The 20,668-nt window shown below is 38.9% G+C and overlaps 1 protein-coding gene across 1 annotated transcript in view; it reads right to left on the bottom strand.

Annotated features, from left to right (window-relative positions):
- TNKS (tankyrase, TRF1-interacting ankyrin-related ADP-ribose polymerase) overlaps positions 1-20,668 on the bottom strand; it is a 278,487-nt gene that overhangs the window by 134,154 nt on the left and 123,665 nt on the right. The window lies entirely within an intron of this gene.

Genomic DNA, 20,668 nt, shown 5'->3' with positions numbered 1-20,668 from the left:
AAATACATATATATATTACACTGTGTGGTGGTAGCAGTTGTTGTCGAGTTTATTCTGACTCCCGGTGACTCCATATATTACGCAGAGCAGAACTGCTCCATAGGATTTTCAAGGCTGTAGTAGCTTTTAGGGAGCAGGCCACCATATTGTTGTTTGTTGTTGTTGTTGAGTACCATCTGACTCATAGCAACTCTGTATAGGATTTCGAGGAGTGGCTGGTGAGTTTGAACATGTTGATCCTACAGTGCTACATCAGGACTCCACTGCTGTTAGGTGCTATAAATTAGGATTGGACTCACAGTGGCCTTCTGTTTAACAGACTGAAACACCTCCCAGTCCTGTGCTACCCTCACAATTGTTGCTATTGCCACAGACTCACATGTAAGTACATTATATATATATATATACACACACTCAAATATACATACGAATTACCATGTGGAACAGATGTTATCACAATGAAGGTTAAAAATAAAATTTCCCTATTTCTCTGAGGTAGTCAGAAATAACCCTTTCACTTACTATAAGGCAAAATTACTCCAAATAAAAATAAAGGAAGCTAAGTCAATAAGTAGAAATCGTGACTACTGATCTATCTCAATTTCAATATTTTAAGGGACTTTTATCCCTAGTTATCAGCACATAGTGGGATCAGAGTTAATTCCTTTTTAAAAGTTAGTCATTTGGATGAATTATACACATAGATAAAGTAGAGGGTCAGAGAAAAAGATGAAGACTTTCAAGGACATGGCCTGACACAGTGGTTGCAACAACGGGGTCAAACGTAGAAAGAATTGTGAGGACGGTGCAGGACTGGGCAGCATATCTGTATAGTTCTATTGTACATAGGGTCGCTATGAATCAGAACCTAAATAACAGCTCCTAACTACAGTAGGAGTCCTGGGGGTTGAGGGGGCAATACTCACCAGCTACTCCTTGGAAACCCTACACAGGGTTACTATGGGTTGGAAGCAATGCGACAGCACTTAAAGATAACAAACACCAGCAGGACTCATGGTTTGGCACTGTGGGTTAATGCACTGGATTGTACAATCCTTTGAACAGCAAGGTCAACGGGGTTCAGGGTCACCAGTCACTCCTCAGAAACCCTATAAAGGGTCACTATGGACCGGAACCGACTCCACGGCACTTAACAACAAAACTAACAGTATACACAGAGAAATTGAATTGCTATATATTTATTGTGTATATTTTCACCAGAATTTAAAAAATAAATAAATGAGTCCTTTGTCTTTGTTGAGATGGAATAAAATGGAGAAATTATAAACACAAATCCTTAAAGTAGTAAGGGACTAAAAAATAATTATGGACTTTCTTTTCAAATAATGCATAATCTTCCCCTCTTTGATACCATATCTCATTATATGTCAAGATCAACAGAGACACTGTGTGTAAGGTATAGTTTGAAAGTCACCCTTTTCTCCATGCCACCCCACCCTACCTCAATTTTTAAATCACTCTCCTAAAAAATCATCCGCAACATATTCATTTACAGCTAATGAAACTGGCTCCAGAGTAGTTAAGGTTTCTAAAGTTTCCTTGAGTATCCAATATCTGTCATTCCTGGAAGTAGGCTAATGTGTAAGCAGCCAATTTGAGGTTGGGAGAAGAAGTAGGTAAAATAAAAGAGCAACAAAATCATAGTAACAATAAAGCAAATTTTAAAAACAATTACAATTACTACACTGAAACAGATTAAACACAAAATATAAAATAAGCCAAAAATAACAATCAGAACTACTTCAAAGCATTTAAACTTTCAGATAAGGTTGTAAAATAGGCAAATAGCATTATGTTTACAAGGTTTACTTTCTAATTTGTTTAATACTTTGGGCCAAGAGAATAGAAGTGAAGAAAATTAATTCTGTGTTTATCGAAATGATCAGTGCATTTTGCATTTCCCACAGCATGCTTTTTGTTCACGCACAAACTTATTGTCATAGTTTTACAAACTGATTTGTTATTATTACTCTTTCCTTTTAACCTACATTGCTTTTGCCAAACCTAAAATTTGGTTAGTTTGTGCTCACATATTAACCTGTTCCAAACCTGGCATACTATAGATATTCAGGGAAAACTTAGGAAATTCATTTAATGTTTCACTGATGTTTCAATGGAAGACCTATGTAGATTACTGTCAAGAATCTGCTATCAGGTGAGATGCTGAGTGTTTAGTAGTACTGTGAATTGATAACTCGGACACAGATATTTTAGCATCAAGGTACCAACAAATATGAGAGTTGAACTGAATCCTGTAGCTAAACTGACAGCCTATACTGGGAATAAAGTATTAATTTATGTGACAAGTTTCACTGTGTTTTCAAGAACATGTTTGAAGATTTAGAGCCATCTAATTGGCTGCAGAAGGAACTTACTAACTAAAGCACTAGGAGATAATCTTATATTCTAAGGAAGTTAAAGCCAGGTATTGCATGCAATGTAACCTGACCTTTAGATTAACAATAAATAACTTTAAACATCAACTGTGCTTTAATCCCACCTTAACTTCTAAACTGTGCTATCCTGTCAAGGATAACTCTAGTCAAGGTGGCAATTTACATCAAAACTGATTTAAAAATATAGAGAAATAAAATTTTTGTTCTTTAATGGCCAAACTAAACACAGAGCCATTGCCATCAAGTCAATTCTGACTCAGAGTGACCAGATATGACACAGTAGAATCACTTCTTAGGGTTTTTGAGACTAATCTTTACAGGAGTAGAGAGCTTCATCTTTTTCCCAGAGTGAGGCTGGTGGGTTTGAACCACCAACGTGGTTAGCAGACCAATGCTTAACCCATGTGCCACCGGAGCTCCTATTCTGTAGCAGCACTATTCACGTTTCAAGAATTCAGTAGGTATATATGGCTAGTGCTTCCCAAACTGGGCAGCACACACAGAAAACATTAGGTAGAACTGTTGAAGCTTTGATTGGACCACACTGCTCTACAGTGTTCTTAATAATTACTTGAGAAATGCTCTTGTACCCTAGTGAATTACTTCCATATCCTTCTTAGTTTTAAAACTGACACTGCCAAAACTCTATAAAATAAACATATTCCCCCAAAATGAATAAGGAGCTCTGGTAGCGTAGTGGTTACGAGTCAGACTGCTAACCTCAGGATCAGCAGTTCAAAACTACCAACTGTTCCAAGCGAGAAAGATGAGGCTTTCTGCTCCTGTAAAGATTTACAGCCTCGGAAACCCTGCACAGGGTTGCTATGAGTTGGAACTGACTACACAGCACATAACCACCACCACCCAAAATGAATACCAAAACAACTAAGTTATCAGCATGACAAACAATGAAAAACAATGATAGTATATCTGGACAAAATTCTAGCTCCATTACTGATTTATTTGGGTGGTCTCAGGCAAGTCATTTTATATTCCAGGAAACCTCCACTGTGGTATCATTAGGAAAATGAGGGGTAAGGGTTAACTAATCTCTAAACTTTCATATCTAAATTCACTGTATTTGCACATTGTAGTGACTTATTTGATATGAACCTATTTGCCAAGGTATTTATAACTTCCACCATATAACTGAGTGGAGGTGGTTGTTGTTAAGTGCTGTCAAGTTGGTTCCAACTCACAGTGATCCTGTACAAGGTTTCTGAGAAGCAGTTGGTAGGTTTGAACCACCAACATTGTAGTTAACAGTCCAGTGCTTATTTATAACACCATACCAGGACTCCCAATGACTCGGTTATTGTTGCTGTTGTTGTTAAGCGCTGTCGAGTCAGTTCCGACCTATAGCGACTCTGTATAGGGTTTCCAAGGTGAGCTTGAACCACCAACCTTGCAGTTCAAATGGCTTTACAGTCTGGCACATTAACCCACAGCACCACACCAGGACTCCAAATGACTGGGTTGTTGTTGTTGTTAAGTGCCATCAACCCTGTATAAGGTTTCCAAAGAGCAGCAGATGAACTTGAACCACCGACCTTGCAGTTCAAACGACTTTGCGGTCTGATGCCTTCGCCCACAGCGCCATAACAGGACTTCTAAAAATGTCTGGGTAGGACTATGTAAATATGAGGTGCTGGTGACTCACCAAGGAGATTAGTTTGTTAATAACACAAATATAGTACATGACACACATGTAGGATGGTACCATGCAAACAAGGTACATGGAACCCTAAGATATATGGTCAGTTTTGTCATCCCATTAGGCTTAAAGTGAGCCAGTGCAGAGACAGAAGGGGTACTCATTACCATCAAGAAAGAAGAGACAGGAGTGGAGCAGGTCCTTTAGACCTGAGATCCTGCACTAAACCTCCTTGATCCAACAGAGAGACAGCTATGACAATACAGTCGGCTAAAAGTAGTGGGGAAGCAGCAAAGGCGGCAGAACAAAGAGATTGGCATGAGACAGAACAGTGGCCATGAAGCAAGAAAGCTAAATGCATCTGAGCAAGAGGCTTGCTATCGGAATGAGGTGCTGCTAAGCACTTATTGGCAAAGCTAAAAGAGTTTTGTAACATTTGCTCAAGCAGGACTGGGCAGCCAAAGGCTGGAGAGCCTGGAGGCATGACTGATAGGATGCTGCCTTGATCAAATACCTGTATCCTGAGCATTCCTGATTCTGAATAAACCCCATAAAATGTGAGTGTTATCCATAAGTTCTGGGTGGGCACCACAATAAATTATCTATCCCAGCAGAGAAGTAGAGTGTGCCATGGGACAGATGGCTGGTGTCAGAGTTGAAGAAAGGTTGGAAGGTAGAGGCACGTGTTCCAAATCATAGAAACAGGACTTGGGCTGTTACTACTTATGGTGGTTTTCCTCCTCCCATTGGTGAACTATCTAACAAGAGGTCACATGCTGCCCCCCCACCATGTCATTTTTGTAATATTAGTCAGATGGTTTTCCAAGATAGTTTAATATTGCTCTAAACAGATTTTAGGGAAAAACATGTCCAAGCTAAACTATCTGTTGTAAGGTGCTGTAGAGTTCGTACTGCCTCACAGTGACTCTATACACAATAGAACGGAACGAACGCTGCCTGGTCTGGCCCATCCTCACAATTGCTGCTACGCTTAAGCACTTTGTTGCTGCCGTTGTACCAGTCCATCTCACGGGGAAACTTCTTTGTCATTGACACTCCACTCTATCAAGCATGATGTCCTTCTCCAGGGACTGGTTCCTCCTGGCTTCTAAGAAACATTCTGGCTTTGCTTCTTCCAACAGAGATTCGTTTGTCTTCTGGTAGTTCATGGTATTTTTAATATTCTCCTCCAATACCATAACTCAAATGAATCAATTCTTCTACAGTTTTCTTATTCATGGTCTAACTTTCACATGTATATTTGGCTATTTAAAAAATCGTGGCTTGGGTCAGGCGCACCTCAGTACTCAAACTGACATGTTGGTTAAATACCAAGTACTATCTACTCGGTTCTGGAGTCCTGGTGTGGCGCTGTGGGTTAATGCGCTGGACTGCAAAGTCAGTTTGAACCACAAGGTCGGTGGTTCAAGCTCACCAGTTGTTCCTTGGAAACCCTTATATAGGGTCAGTATGGTTCAGAACTGACTCGATGGTACCTAAAAACAACAACAATAACAACAGTAACAACTTGTTTGATTAAAATTCTAAATTTTTGTAAAACCTTTAACTAGATGCTAAATGAAAATAACTCTTTAAGAAGAAATTGGTATTTATTTTTGGATAGTTCTGCTTTTTTAATTACTATTTCATCACTAAAATTATCTTAAAGACAAAAAAGCTTACTGAAGTATGAACTGATATAAGGCATTAGTTGGCAGTACTTTTCCAATTCTTTGGGAAAATAGAGATGCTCCACATCAAAGGGGAAGTAAAAACTGAATTTTCCAAGGTAAAAGGCTACCAAATACAACTACATTATCCTACATAATAGTATTTGAATCATTAAGGTTATAGCATATTGCATGTCAACACAAAAAGCTCAACCAATCCCCTAAAACATTTATAAACACAATGTAACACTCATATACAACAAAGGCTCTACTCAAATGGATAATGCAATCAAAATATGTGGTTATAATATTAATTTCTTTGTATGCTGTATTAGGATCTTGCTGAGTCAAAGCATATAAGACACATTTACTGACACTTTGCAGACTTTTCAAATCACTTATGTTTCAAATGTAACTCAAGACTTTTCGCTGCAATTTTTTTGTAAAACATATGAGTATTAAAATGTGGAGACAGCCAGGACAAGATGGTGTAGATGCACACGCTGAGTAGACCCTCTATAACAAAGACATGGGAGATCAAGTGAAACAGATACTTATGGTGATCCTGAACCCTGAGCTTCAGAAGACAGGACAGAGGGGTGGATGGAGTGCCAACTAGAAGGAAAAGCTGACTCAGAACAGTAAGACAGACGGAAAAGGGGAGAGTTATCAATTGACCTGGAATAGCATGGCCATCTTGAGCGTTGGCTGGAGGCTGTTGATATAGCGGCCTGTAGGCTCAGGACACAGCTGGAACTCGTCATCAAGGGGCTATGGTTCTAATTCCCCTAGTCTTTCTGGTAGTCAAAGGCGTGGCCAGTTCCCACTCTCACCAGCTCAAGGACCAGGGGCACCCCATCTTGCAAAGCCTCTGTGCTGCCTTGGGTCGGGCACTAGGCACACCACCCCAATGTCTATAGAGTTGTGTGAACCTGCCCTGAATTACACTACAAAAACAGCAAACAGAAAGTTGCATTTACAGTTCCAATCTCTATCACATCCACCAGGAGATAGGTGATGGAGTGCCTGAGAACAAACCAACATAAAATCAACTAAATATAAACACAGACATTGTCAGAGAAAACAGAAAATTTAAGCTTACATATGAACAAGGCAGAGTTTCTCAAACAACTGACCAAAATACAGAAACAAAAAAATATTATACCAGAAATTATATCAGAACTACTTATGAGGAACTTAAAAGAATGGTATTTAGGTACCAGATTGAAAGAACAATGGAGAAAGCTATAGATGAAATCAAGGAAAATACACAGAACTTTTAGAAGAATTCAAGAAAACATTGTAAGGACAAACTGATGAAATAATGAAAAATTGGAAACTACAGAACCAGCCATTAGAAAGTCAGATTATTAATGATGGGATTTCAAAAACAGATGATACATTGAAAGGGTAAAGAAGTAGAATTAAATCAATGGAAGTCTGAGTTATTGAGTTTGAAGGAAAATCTTTAAACATTCATCTGCTGGAAGAACAATAACAACAACAACAAAAAATCCAAAGAAAGTCTAAGATTTATGTGAGGGACTATCCAGAGGGCTAACTTACTTGTGATTAGAATTCCAGAACAAGAAGAGACAGGAAAAAAAAGAGAGAGAGAGAGAGAAATTGTCAGAGGTGTTGTAAGAAAACTTCCCTAACATGAAAGATGAAAAGATATACATTCAAGAAGTTGAATGAACTCCAAACAGGATAGATGCCTCCAATAAATCACCATGATATATTATAATCAAACTTTTTTAAACCAAAGACAAGGAAAGAGTCCTGAGAACAGCTTGGGAGAAATGAAAAGTTACCTAACAAAGGAGAACTGGTAACAATAAGCTTTGATTTCTCCGTAGAAACCATACAGACAAGAATACAATGGGATGACATATATGAAACTTTGAAAGAAACAAACCGCCAACTAAGAATCATTATTTCCAGAAAAACTGTTCATCATATATGATTGCAAAATTAGGACATTTACGAGAAACATTTCCAGAAAGTAAATGATTTGTAAAGACCAAACCAACCTTACAAAAAATACTAAAAGGAGTTGTTTGGACAGAGAATCAACACGGCAGACCTGAGATTAACATACCTGACAGTACCATCCAGAACTCAACTTAGATGTACTCTTAAAACTAATCCAAGCTTTAGTCCTAAACCTTAGCCCAACTCTTACCCCTAACACTAACCCTAGTCCTAAACATACCTCTTAACACTAAACAAAGTCCTAGACCTTATCCATAGTCCTAACCCTAAACTCCTCACTCCTATCCCTATAATCCCCTCAACTCCCTGCCAAAAAACTTTGTTGTTGTTGTTGTTGTTAAGTGCCATCGAGTCGGGTCCGACCCATAGCGACCCTGTACAGGGAGGCATAAATACAAAAACACAAAAGGAAGCATTAAGAAGTGATATACACATTCTCTGAAGTTGGTTACTAAGATCTACGAGAGGTGTTTCACGAAGAAGTTGTTAACCAATGAGGCACTTGCAAATTATGCATGTACCTCAAAAGAAAACAATCTTTAAGATAATGTGGCAAGGAAAGGACTGCTTGTTACGTTAAAAAGAACGTAAGAAGGGAGGAAAGGATGGAGTGATGGAAGAAAGTAGGGAAGAAACTCTTGTTCTAAGTATGACAGACTGTGAAGCAATGTACTGAGTGACAGGAATGCCCACTATTAAAATGGCAGGGGAGGGTCAGAAGAAGTAAGAAACAAATTTTTCCTACAATGTTTGCTCCCAAAACAATGATTTTTAAAAGTAAACTACCTATTTGATTGAAAATAATTAAGCTAATAGATTTATATTCTTTATTCTACACTTTGTTGTTGTTATGTGCCGTGGAGTCGGTTCCGACTGTGGCCCGTTAAAACAGCATCCATCCACTCATCTTTATAAGGAAAGCCAAATTCCAAAAACCTCTAAAAACTCATTTGGCAGAAAAACGTGATCCACTTACTGTACACAGATATCTTATGTTTCATAGCCAAAATATTAATGCTTGTTTATAGGGCATAGTCCCAGACTCCACTGGGTAGGTAATGGATGGCAGAGTCACATCTTATTTTATCTGTTTGCTTGTTGAGGTGTGGCACTGGCCACAAGGCCAGTTTGAACTGTAAAGTTGGCAGTTCAAATCCACCAGCTACTCCTTGAAAACCCTATACAGGGTCACTATAGTCAGAACCCACTTGACGGCACTAAAACTACACACAGCAACAAGATTCGCCCTTCTTAGGTGTCTAATTCTGTGATTTTGACAAACTTATACAGTTGTGTCATCACCACCACAATCAAGACATAGGACATTTCTATCATCCAAAAGATCCCTCATGCCGCTCTGTCCATTCCATGGTAATTTACCATGCATCTAATTTCATTTTAGAGAACGGAACACATATATGTGTATGTATGCTTATATACACATACATACAAACAAGGGAAATTTTTTTTGCCTTTGATTCACAGTATACATGCATTCCCATCTCTATTTAGATGCTAGTAAACATAGGCATGGGCTGCCAAAACAATCAATAGATCCGTTTTGAAAGAAGTACAGCCAGAGTGCTCCTTGGAGGCTCTGTACATACTGTCAGAAAAAGAGGAAGACCCCCAACGAGATGGATTGGGCAAGTGGCAGCATTGATAGACTCAACTGTGGCAACAGTGGTGAGGTTGGCCCAGGATCAGGCAGTGTTTCGTTCTGCTGTGCATAAGGTCGCCATGGATTGGTACCGACTTGATGGCACCTAACAACAACAACAAACACAGGCCAATTTCACAAGCATTATGGATAATGCATAAACTAAAACCTGATTAGTCATGAGAAAAGCAAAGTTTGTATGTAAGAAATAATGCTTATCACAAGTTAATTTAAGGACCTTTCTGAAAAAAAAAAATTAGAGGACCAAGGAAGATCACAGTCATTCAATAAAGATAGATAGGGCACTGAAAATAACACAAATCTAATTTCAACCTTCTCAGAATTGATATATAGGAAGACATGTATCAGCATACTAAAAAGGATAATTCAAATTTTATTGTTAATGAAAGATTATATTATTTATGTAACTATGAGAAATGCTGCTCCTTTATTTTGTATGGCACTGTAGGATGAGCAATGGACTGTTAACTGTACAGTCAGCAGTTCAAATCCACCTCTGATACCCTAGACAGGGATGCAATGAGTCAGAACTAACATGATGGCACTTGACAACAATGGAAAAAAAAAAAACTTAGTGATGTGGTTAAATATATTCCACATTAGAAAATTAATATGTAGAGCAGACATGGTGCTACATGCCGTCTATATTGGAGAATGCAGCACAGTAAAATAATTTTAAGATTATCTAAAAATGAGTTATCCTGTTGCTACTTCGAATAAATATATTCTCTATGTTTGACAAACTTGAAACAATTTTCTAAAGCAAAATACCAAAAGATAAATCTGCAAAATAAAGGGCCCTTGTCATTTCCTCAATTTTGTAATCTTTTCTCCATCCTTTTCAGAAATAATAATAAACATCCTCACATATCTCCTCTTCAAATGAAGAAATTATGGAAAGAAATTAGTATAAAGACCAAGGTAAAACCAGAGATAATCACAACAGTATAAATAGCCTACAGTATTAACTTTGTATTACAAAAATGGTTATGTAAATTGATTGAATGTTCAACTATACTATTGTTGTTGTTAAGCGCCACTGAGTTGGTTTCAATTCACAGTGACCCTGTATAGAGTTTCTGTGAAGCAGCTGGTGGGTTTGAACCACTGATCTTGCAGTCAGCAGTCCAATGCTTATTCTACAGTACCAGTCCAGGACTCCTCCTACATTAGAATCCTTTTATTTTTGAAACTAATATTATGCCAAAGAAAACTAGTTTCCCTAATATATCTCAATAGCTCTTCTTTATAATCATTTAGAAACAAAGTTTCTAAAGTACTTTCGTTGGTGGGCATATTCTTAATAAATATGCCAGAAACTTCAAGATGAACTATGTATTACCGATGTCTGTCTTGTAACTAGTTATACTAAGAATAAAAGACTGTTCAATTTTAATACCGGAATTAATAGTTAAATAAACTATTTAAATGGCTTATTGTATTCCAGTGGCCATTATTAGATGTGTGAAATCTGAATCCTTGGTAATACAATAGAGCTTCAAAAATTTCATGGAAAATTCCCATTATCTTTTGACTCAATTTATTCATAAACTTTTTGAAGTCCCCTGATATCTCCATTAAGTACAAACTGAATTAACAAAGTGATTGCTAATAAAATTACATTTAAAAATACTATTGATAAACTATTAGTATCTAAGATAGATATTAAATATTTTCAATTTTATCATTTATTTTTAGCCATGTAACGTGATACTTCAAATCACACAGTAAATTGGCATTATCCAGTTAAAACAAATTCTACTGCATTATGATACATTTAATGCCTTCACTCTATTTGGCATTCTTTCCATTCTTTTTGCCACCATTTATGGACTTTATTCTTTCACCACTTTTCGATAATAGTCCTATAACTAATCTCACTGTGTACAGCTCTTAATTCAGTTTTTAGACTAAATTCAGTTTTAATTGCCTTACTCCACTTTTGAATATCAGACTTAAGAGTAAACATTATCTTGTAAGGTAAAGGAACAGGGAGTAATAATATAAGCAAAGATGAAGAAAAAAATCAATATGACTCCCTGTTCCTATGCTTTACAAAATAATGCTTAACAATTAAGGCTGACATTCAAGATCCTTTAAAATATGGACCCAATTTATTTTTCAATGCTCCCCCTTCCACCTCATCCTTCCAACACACACTATAAACACTACATTACTTGCTTTTCTCCATACGAGTCTTATATTTTCCTGAACTTTATTTGTTTATGTTGATAATTATTCAACCCCCAATCTTTCTCTATTTGAAACCCTGCCAAAAATGTATGATCATACTTATCTGTGACTTTCTTCATGAACTCACTCCATATCATTCAAATGAAAAACACTGTCAAAAGGCAAGATAGTAGTCATGGTTTAGCCTTGCACAGTTTTAGATTTTTAGGCTCGCCATTTGACTATTCTAGGTGTTAACTGAATCAGGTATAAAAATCTGGATATTAAACTAATTCTTTGATATTACCAAGCCTAACTGAGGATTATATTGGTAGTCAATGAGTATAAACCAGGGGTTCTTAAACTCTGGTAAGTTCATGGAATTCAACAAATCTCTAAAACCCCTGAAACTGCAGGCAAAAATCTGTTTATGTTCAAATGTACATTTTCTTCCCTCTCCCCAGAGAGTAGGTGTATAGCTGCTTTTATTGGTTCCTAAAGAGGTCCATGGTCTAAAAAACAGGAAATACCATTCCCCTGAACTTAATGTTTTATATACATACACATGTACTAATAAAGGAGCTCTGGTAGTGAAGTGGTTGCGAGTCAGGCTGCCAACTGCAAGGTCAGCAGTTCGAAACAACCAGTGGTTCTACGAGAGAAAGATGAGATGCTCTGCTCCCGTAAATATTTACAGCCTCGGAAACCCTGTACAGGGTCACTATGAGTCAGAACCAACTCCACGGTACTTAACAACAACTATTAAAGGTAAAATACCTAAACTAAAAATTTTAAGGGCATACATAATACCTAGCTCTGTTTTCTCCTGAAAGTGGTTTTCAGCCATTTTTCTACAACAAATGAGACAGATAATGGTCACATGAGTAATATACTTCCATCAGCAACATTATGATATATGAATAATACTTTCTGTGGGTTTTGTGTCATTCCTCATGTGTGAGCTTTTTATGCCTACTGATTGAAGATTCACGGTGTTATTGCTGTATTGTGTTTGGCATACTATAAAAAGTTAAAATACATGTCAAATTGATAAATGATATTATTCAATGAAGACTAAATGAATGGCATTAAAAAAAAAGAAAAGGGCTTGAATGAGAAAGACTGTGCCCGGATAATCCCATTCAGCAGACCTCGCCAAAACCAATTAACTCTCACCTTAAGTAAGGTTAGTAAGACTGCTGTTGCTGCTGCGTGCTTCGAGTCAGTCCCAACTCATCATGACCCTGTGCAGGGTTGCCAAGGTAGTACATCTATCTTTACAGTAGGAGAAAGCTTCATCTTTCTCCCACAGAGCGGTTGGTGGATTCAAGCTGCGGACCTTACAGTCAGATGCCTTCCGTGCAACCCCCTACAGCAGGGCTCCTTTCAGTGAGACTGTTGTTGTTGTATCGCTGTGTTAAGTTCTGTGGAATCAGTTGTGACTCACAGTCACCCTGTCTGTATAAGGATTCCAAAGATTTTTTTTTTTTTAAGTTAAGCATGTGAAATGGTAGAAGTAAATCACCATCAGTGTTTCCTGAGAAAATCAAAATTGCAAAATCACTGAAGATTAACACGTTTTTTAAATCAAGGGCAAAATGTTCAACAAAGTAAAAAGTAATCATACACAATAATCACAATAAATACAGTTCTTATATCATTCAAGAAACAATCATATGCACTTCTATATTGGCTTATTTCCTTAGGATGATACTGTTATATGAAGCAGAGATCTAATAAAGCCCAAACGGGTATCTCAGAACTTTTAGCCTTCAGTGCACTGATGCATAGAGGGGCCAAAGAATCCTGATAAGAGCAACAACTTCAGGAAAGTAATTTCTTTTTCATAGATAACAGTCAGCTTCCTATAAATCACAATATGCTTTGTTCATACATCCTCATAGCTCTGAGACTGTGAGCACTAGTACAAACAATACAGATTCTTGAATGAACAAAATCAAATTCATATATTGGTTTAAAACAAAAAACAAATACAAAACAATGGATTCTTTTTGAAATTATGATTTTTAGTATAAATACTTCAGTCAAAATATTAAGAAAAATCTCTAGTGATAAAAGTGGTAAAAATATTTTTTATTCATAAAAGTACACACAAATATCTTCACATGTGTATTCTTTCATGGACTTATTTTCCTCCCATCAATTTATCAGCTACCTTAAAATCCAAATCATCACCTGGCTTTACTAGAATTGTTGCTAACTTAAAAATTAACTTTTGGAACACAAATAATAAATCACTTGAGTCAGTCAAGTTTTCAATATAACTGCTAATTTAGTCTTTAATTTGTGTTTTTGATGGAATTTCTTTCTGCAGCATATTATATGTGTTCAAAAATGAAATACTCCAAACCTAATTTAACCTTTCTTGACAATCCAACGTCAATTATTATGAACTACAACCAGAATGTACAGTAACACAGCATTGCTTCTGAAGCTCTGGTGGTACAGTGTTTAACATCTCTCTGGCTGCTAACCAAATGGTCAGCAGTTCGAGCCCACCGGTTACTCCATGGGAGAAAGATGTGGCAGCCTGATTTTGTAAGTACTGACAGCTTGGAAATCCTACGAGGCAGTTCTAGTCTGTGCAATGAAGGGTCATTTTGAGTTGGAACCAAGTTGAGGGTAACAGATTTGAGTTTGGATTTTGGTCTCTGTTGTTGTTACGTGCCATCGAGTCAGTTCCGACCCATGGTGACCCTCTATGGGTTTCAAAGGAGTGACTGGTGAGCTTGAACCACTGACCTTGTGGTTCAAATTGACTTTGCAGTCCAGTGCATTAACCAGCAGCATCATAACAGGACTCCAAACTTTAGATAAGCCTATTTAAATACTCTAGGAATCCTGGTGTGGCGCTGTGGGTTAACGCGCTAGACTGCGTATTGTTTGAACCATGGTCGGCGGTTCAAACTCACCAGCCACACCTCGGAAACCCTATACAGGGTAGCTTATGGGTCAAAACTGACTCAACGGCACTGAACAACAACATTTAACTACTCTGAAGCTGGTTTGACTACAAACTCCATGAATCAATGCGACAAACTTAAAAAAAAAAGTAAATGGGAGATGGTGGGAAGCTGGCAGTTATCATTCCAACCTTCCCCCACAAATAAAACAAGATATACCAGAAAATGGTGCTCATCTTTGAGGGACGCTGAATCAGGGAGTAGAAGAGAGCAGACAGGCAAGAATCAACAAGTCAACTAAGAGTCATATACTGTAAGAAAATCATTTTTCCTACAGTCCCTGTTCCTCCCTCAGCTACTCAGGGTACCGAATGCTGTGAATTGGTCCCACAAAAAGAACTTGCTTTCCTAGCAAAGATAACCCCTGCCTGTGCAAAGAGATAAGACCTCCAAGTTTCTGCCCTAAAACCAATAAGGCAGACCTTTCCAAGGTCCTTGTGGAGTATGCCAGCCCCTCCCTCTCAGACATCGTGGTTACTAATATAGTGTGAATTGCTACAGAAAGGCCATACAGGGCGGGCTGCTCTCATAATCAGCAATTTACCTGCCTCCCTGCGTGCATAGCTCAGCTCTGAATCCAACATGACAGAGGTCCTGGGAGTTAGTTCTGGTCTGTCTAATCTCCGTTTCAGATAGTGCTGAGGACTGCTAACTGAAGCTGCTGTGTACTAAGCAGCTTTAGTGGAGTCCTGGTGTGGCACTGTGGGTTAATTCGCCAGACTGCAAAGCCATCTGAACTGCAAGGTCGGCGGTTCAAGCTCACCAGCTGCTCCTCAGAAACCCTATACAGGGTCACTACGGCACTTAACAACAACATACCTTGAGTCAAGTTAATCTGGGGGGTGGAAGACGACTCTGATACCAAAAAGGAAGAATTCCACCAAGATTCATTTGGAGTATATCAGCCCCTCCCTCATCCAGGCACTGTCACTTACAAACCTACTGCAAATGCCTACTACAGAAGGCCCATGCAGCTCCCTTAGTAATCACTCTCTCAGCCTCCGGCTTACCCATATAGCTTAGGTCTCTGAACCCAACAGGACAAACCGCCTGGGGTGTCGCTCAGGTCTGTCTACTTCCCCTTTTAGTTAGTGCTGAGGACTGATGAATGGGGCTGCTGTGTGCTAAGAAACAGTACGCATCATTGGTGAAGACTACACCTATAGCCAACATACTCCTGAGAGGGCTCTGATAAGGCAGAACTCCCTAGGGGGATCCCTTTGGAGAAAGACAACCCGCCCACCCACCCAAACACTGTCACCTGCAAGCCTGCTGTGAATTGCTGGAGAATGAGCCTGCAGAGTCTGCTCCCATAGTCAGTCAGTACCTGTCTGCCTGTGTGCTCCATAGCTCCAACGTCTGAAGCCAATGGGAGAATACTCCCTAGGGGTCAGTTAGGGTTAGTTACCCTGCGCTTCCAGTTGGCACTGAGGACCATGTGTATTAGAAAGCAAGAGTATTGCTTCTGTGTTAAAAAGTAGGGGCTTTGAGTGGCAGCTACACCAGATGGCAACACCCAGCCACCTCCCCATAATTCCCTGATAGCATCATAGCAGACCTCCATAGACTAATATTAGACTAGTGTGATCCCCCACCCTCACCAGGTAATTGTTTGACAGGTTGTTACAAACTTCTACAGAAGGAGCTCTGGTAGCATAGTGGCTACGAATCGGGCTGCGAACCTTAAGGTCAGCGGTTCGAAACTACCAGCCGCTCCGCGGGAGAAAGATGAGGCTTTCTACTCCCGTAAAGATTTACACCCTCGGAAACCCTGTACAGGGTCGCTATGGGTCGGAACTGCAAGGTAAGTGGGTTGAAATTCACTATTCACTCCTTGAAAACCCTATACAGGGTCACTATGAGTCGGAACCAATTCGATAGCACGTAACAACAACTACATATATATATATATATATAGGCAACTTTACAACAAGATTAAATCATAAAATGGGCAAAGGACTTAGATATATCAAAGACATTCAAATGGTCACCAACCACATGAAAAGATGCTCAGTGTAATTAGTCATGAGAGAGATGCATATCAAAATCATAATAAGATACCATTTCACTCCCAGTAGGATGCTGAAGATAAAGAAAAAATGAAAATAACAAATGTTGGTGAGAATTTAGAACCATATCCACTGCTGGTAGGAATTCAAAATGATAAAAATAGAATTATCATATGACTCAGCCATTCCACTTCTGGTATATACCCAAACAACCTCAAAGCTGAGAGTCAAAAAGAGATTTATACACCAATGTTCACTGCAGCACGATTCACAACAGCACAAAGGTGGATACAATCTAAATGTCCATGAGCTGATGGACAAGCAAAATGTACTACATACAGATACACAATGAATGGAATTACTCAGTCCATAATAGAAATGAAGTTTTGATATATGCTACAGTATAGGAATCCTGGTGTGGTGCTGTGGGTTAATGAGCCAGACAACAAAGTTGTTTGAACTGCAAGGCTGGCGGTTCAAGCTCACCAGCTCCTCCTCGGAAACCCGGTCATTATGAGTCAGCATCAACTCAGCAGCACTTAACAACAACAACAACAGTATGGATGGAGGTTGAAGACATTATACTGAGCAAAATAAGTCAATTAACAAAAAGGCAAATATTGTATGACTTCACTTTTATAAAAAGACAAGAAAGGGTAAATGTACAGAGAACAAAATTTATTAGTAGTTTTCCAGGGGTGGGAGGGAGGGGAAAGGGAGTAAAGGATGATAGAAAAATTACACTGGTTAAGGGTAGGGTAACACAGTTGATTATTGTAATTATTGGAAATAATTTATACACATGTAAGAAGGTGAATTAACTAAAGTTGTATGATAGATTATTTACAAAAATAAGAATAATAACAAAAACTAGCTACTTATGAATAACCAAACCCCTCACAGGATTTGGTTCCTTCATTTGGAGATCCCAGTTAATCTGTTCTATCTCCTGGTTTGTTTCTCAGTGTCTGGGGTCTTAAAACCTTTGCATGTAACCATCCAGGGCACAACAGAAGAAGGAGGAGAGTCAGGAGGAGGATATAGATTGTGCGGAGTTCTTGTGTTGTTGTTGTTGTTGGTAGGTTCCATCCAGTCAGTACCAACCCATTGCAACCTTATGCACAGCAGAACGAAACACTGCCCGATCCTGGGCCAACCTATTGTTGCCATGCTTGAGTCCATCGATGCTGCCACTTAGCCAATCCATCTCGTTGGGGGTCTATCTCTTTTTCTCTGACCCTCCACCTTACCAAACAGGATATCCTTCTCCAGTGACTGGTCCCTCCTGACAATATGTCCAAAGTATAAGAGACGAAGTTTGGCCATGTTGGCTTCCAAGGAGCACTCTGGCTGCTCTTGTGTGGCACTGTAGAATAAGTGCTGGACTACACTTCAAAGAACAAGGTCTGCACTTCAAACCCACCAGTCACTCCTTAGAAACCCTATATAGGGTTGCTATGAGTCAGAACTGACTTGAAGGCACTTAACAACTACAACAACAAAGATTGTATGGCTAACTGTCCCTATGAACAGCTGCCTCCTTTGCCATGAGACCAGAAGAGATGGATGGTGCCTGGTTACCATTACTGACCATTCTGACCAAACATTCCACAGAAGATTCCTGATCAAAAGGGGGGAAATGCAGAATAGAACTTCCAAGACTCACAGATGCTAGACTTTCTTGAACCATGGAGGTTGGATGAATGTCCTCGAGACAATTTTTAACCTTGTTGTTGTTGTTACATGCTGTGGAGTTGGTTCCAACTCATAGCAACCCTGTACAGGGTTTACAAGGCTGTAAATCTTTACAACATTCTTATCAACATTGAAAAGATTGAAGTTGTCAAGGACTTCATTCTTCTTGGATCAACTATCAACACTCATGAAAGCAGCAGTCAAGAAACCAAACAACGTATTGCATTAGGCAAATCTGCTACACAAGACCTTTTTAAAGTGTTAAAAGCAAAGATGTCAGCTTGAAGACTAAGGTGCGCCTGACCCAAGCCATGGTATTTTCAATAACCTCATATGCATGCAAAAGCTGGACAGTGAGTTGTGGTGTTGGAGGAGAATATTGAAAGTGCCATTGGCTGCCAAAAGAACCAACAGATGTGCGTTGAAAGAAGTGCAGCCAGAGTGCTCCTTGGAGGCCAGGATGGCCAAACTTCATCTCTCATACTTTGAACATACTGTCAGGAGGGACCAGTTGCTGTAGAAGGATATCCTGTTAGGTAAGGTGGAGAGGGTCAGAAAAAAAGAGGAAGACCCCCAACGAGATGGACTGGCAAAGCAGCAGCATCAATGGGCTCAAGTGTGGCAATAATAGTGAGGTTGGCCCAGGATCGTTCTGTTGTGTATAAGGGTCGCTAAGAGTTGGTACCGACTCGATGGCACCTAACAACAACAACAAATCTTTACGGGAGCAGAAATTTTTAAACCTTACATCAAAAGTAATCACTGAACATCTTAAACCTGAACAACAGTTTAAAAGGTCTACCTTGTGTGCTGTTTTTTTAAGAACTACCTCTATGCAATCAATTGACAATGACTCAAAAGGCTAGACAGAAACTTTAGCAGGGATTGAATTTATGTTAATGAGATAGGGAACAACTCACAGAAGGACAGTGAGAATGGTAGTAGAACTCAGAGGCTGTAATTAACGTCACTAAATTGTACAGACAGAAACTGTCTAATTGGTGTATGTCTTACTGTATATATTCTAAACAATAAAACAAAATTTAGGGAAAATTATTAGGACAGAAGCATGCAAAGAGTAGTATCAGAAATGATCAATTCTTCCTGGAGGAGGTCGATGAAATAAACTTTGAATTATATGTGTTGGGCCAGGGGTGGGGGTAGGTCGTAAATGGAAATTTATGCTGTAAAAGAATTTCTAAAAGGAGCTGGGGGGGGGCGGGGCATTTTTTCTTCAAATATAAAAGCCTGAGATGGTAAAAATAATGGTTAGAGTTATAGGAAAGTTCCTGACTACCAGTGTCAGTACTTCAGGGGAGGCTAAGTCTTAAACAGTATAGTGCCCAAAATATTTGGGAGAAATATTGCTAATCATTTCAGTTACCCAGTTCAATGAACTACTTATTGCAGAAAGCTCATAGGGATACAGTATAGAATCCCTCTAGTGGTGGTTATATGCTGCGGAGTCGGTTCCGACCCATAGCAACCCTGTACAGGGTTTCTGAGGCTATAAATCTTTACGGGAGTAGAAAGCCTCATCTTTTTCCCGTGGAACAGCTGGTGGTTTCGAACTGCTATCTGTGAGATTCCCTCTAGGATAAGGGATTAGATTCCCTAAATCTAAGGTCCCTTTTCGGCAGCATAATAATATGTTTGACATTTGGCGGCTACTAAGCAAAAGATGTGCGGTTCAAAAGTACCAGTCTTCCTATAGGAGACAGTTGTGTCAGTCTGCTTCCCAAAAGATGTGCAGCCTTGGAAAGCCTATGGGACAATTTACTCTGTTCTACAGAGTTGCTGTGAGTCAGAATGGACTCAGCAGCGGGCTTTTTGTCATTGTTATGTTGTAGTTGTGGACAATTAATTATGATAAATTTTTATTTAAATTATACATACATATATTCTTTACTGCTGTTCTTCTCCAACTCTATCCAACTCAATTTTATAAATATCATATATATACATTTATATAATACATTCACCATTCATCTACCAGTTGGTTGTACAGTGCGAGCATATTGCTATAGTGCTGGAAAACATGCACCAGTTTTTTCTAATATCAGCAGAGTAATCTATGGTGGACACGTTTCAGTGGAGCTTCCAGACTAAGACAGAATAGGAAGAGAGGCCTGATTATCTACTTCAGAAAATTAGTCAATGAAAACCGTATGGATCACAACAGACTATTGCCAATGTAGTGCTAGAGTGAGTTCCCTAAGACGGAAGTTACCCAAAATACACAGTGAAGATGGTGTGGGACCAGGCAATATGATACCAGGAGTTATGATGAATATGATACCAGGAGTTATCATGATACCAGGAGTTATCATGAATCACAGCTGACTTGACAGTTGGTCCTCCTCCTCTCTGAATCTAGCTGCTCTGGGCTAT

Source organism: Chrysochloris asiatica, unplaced genomic scaffold (assembly GCF_000296735.1).
Source record: "Chrysochloris asiatica unplaced genomic scaffold, ChrAsi1.0 scaffold00011, whole genome shotgun sequence".
NCBI lineage: Eukaryota > Metazoa > Chordata > Mammalia > Afrosoricida > Chrysochloridae > Chrysochloris > Chrysochloris asiatica.
Note: the sequence above shows the minus strand (reverse complement) of the source record. Positions and strands in the feature narration are given on the sequence as shown.